This window comes from Tupaia chinensis, unplaced genomic scaffold (genome assembly GCF_000334495.1).
Source record: "Tupaia chinensis unplaced genomic scaffold, TupChi_1.0 Scaffold149184_1, whole genome shotgun sequence".
Taxonomy (NCBI): domain Eukaryota; kingdom Metazoa; phylum Chordata; class Mammalia; order Scandentia; family Tupaiidae; genus Tupaia; species Tupaia belangeri.
The window spans coordinates 394,300-394,722 of NW_006209032.1; positions in this window are offsets into that span (position 1 = coordinate 394,300).

Here is a 423-nt window from a genome sequence, read left to right on the forward strand (position 1 = left end):
AATAAACGTCATCCTGCAAAGCCTCTGGCCACCCTCTCGCCTTTGCTTCCTCTGTCCTACTGGGGAGGAGCCCCTAGAAGGCAGTGGGGAGGGGAGAGGCTGGTGCCCAGTGTGCTGTTGGAACCCATCCAGGGCCAGCCACCACAGGGAGGCTTGCTCACGGCCAGAGGGGGCTTCCCTGGGCTGGGGAGATGTAGGGTGGGCATTGCACAAAGATGCTATGCTGCTTTTTTGATTCTTCCTGTGAAGACTTGTGCATACCACATACACAGATCTGCTCTGGGTCTACTTCAGCTGGAGCAGATCAGCTTTATGTCATGAGGTTCTGTCTAAGGTTTCTCCTGGGGAGAGGGAACGACACTGCAAAGAAATTGTTAAGTGTGAAAACCTCTGAAGATTGCTCCAGCCCAGCCAGGCTGGGGG